Raw genomic sequence first — 549 nt, 5'->3', positions numbered from 1 at the left:
TCTAACTGACCAACCTACGTCGCATTTCTTATCCGTAGCCCGGACGGACTGTTTGCGGAAACAAAAATTAAATTCAATGCTAATGAATATGCACAAGGAATGCTGTTGAGTTAGCTTTGGTCCATTTTTGTTTTTGATGTCTTTTATCTCGTACATTTCGTTCCCCAAAACTGCCTGACCGGGTCCCTTTGTGGAAACATTAGTCTCCAAGCAGACCCAACGGTGCCTTAGAAATAGTATCAAAGCTGGCCAGGGACTTAGTATAGCGGCACCAGTGCCCGTTTGATTCCCTTAGCCGGCTATCTCCCTTTGGCCGGCTATTCTACTCTCCAAGCAGAGGTTTAGGCTCCGGCTGTTTTTTAACGTTTTTTTAGTCGTTTTTATCGGGCTTTCTATTTTGTCATTTTTTTAGAATGCGCCCGGAAAAACCGTCTGTTTGAGATTATGGGGTTAGTTTTGTAAGATCTGGGTTCGCTGCAGTAGTGACACACCGGGCTATGTACTGTTGGTATTACATTGAAACGATATGGATAGGAATCCAATGCTTCG

General features: G+C 43.9%; 1 protein-coding gene across 1 annotated transcript in view; it reads right to left on the bottom strand.

Annotated features, from left to right (window-relative positions):
- LOC118432813 overlaps positions 1-549 on the bottom strand; it is a 7,490-nt gene that overhangs the window by 2,572 nt on the left and 4,369 nt on the right. The gene's annotated exons all lie outside the window — the stretch shown is intronic.

Source organism: Branchiostoma floridae, chromosome 16, assembly GCF_000003815.2.
Source record: "Branchiostoma floridae strain S238N-H82 chromosome 16, Bfl_VNyyK, whole genome shotgun sequence".
NCBI classification, from domain to species: domain Eukaryota; kingdom Metazoa; phylum Chordata; class Leptocardii; order Amphioxiformes; family Branchiostomatidae; genus Branchiostoma; species Branchiostoma floridae.
The sequence above is the reverse complement of the archived record's forward strand: the minus strand, read 5'-3'. Positions and strand labels throughout refer to the sequence as shown.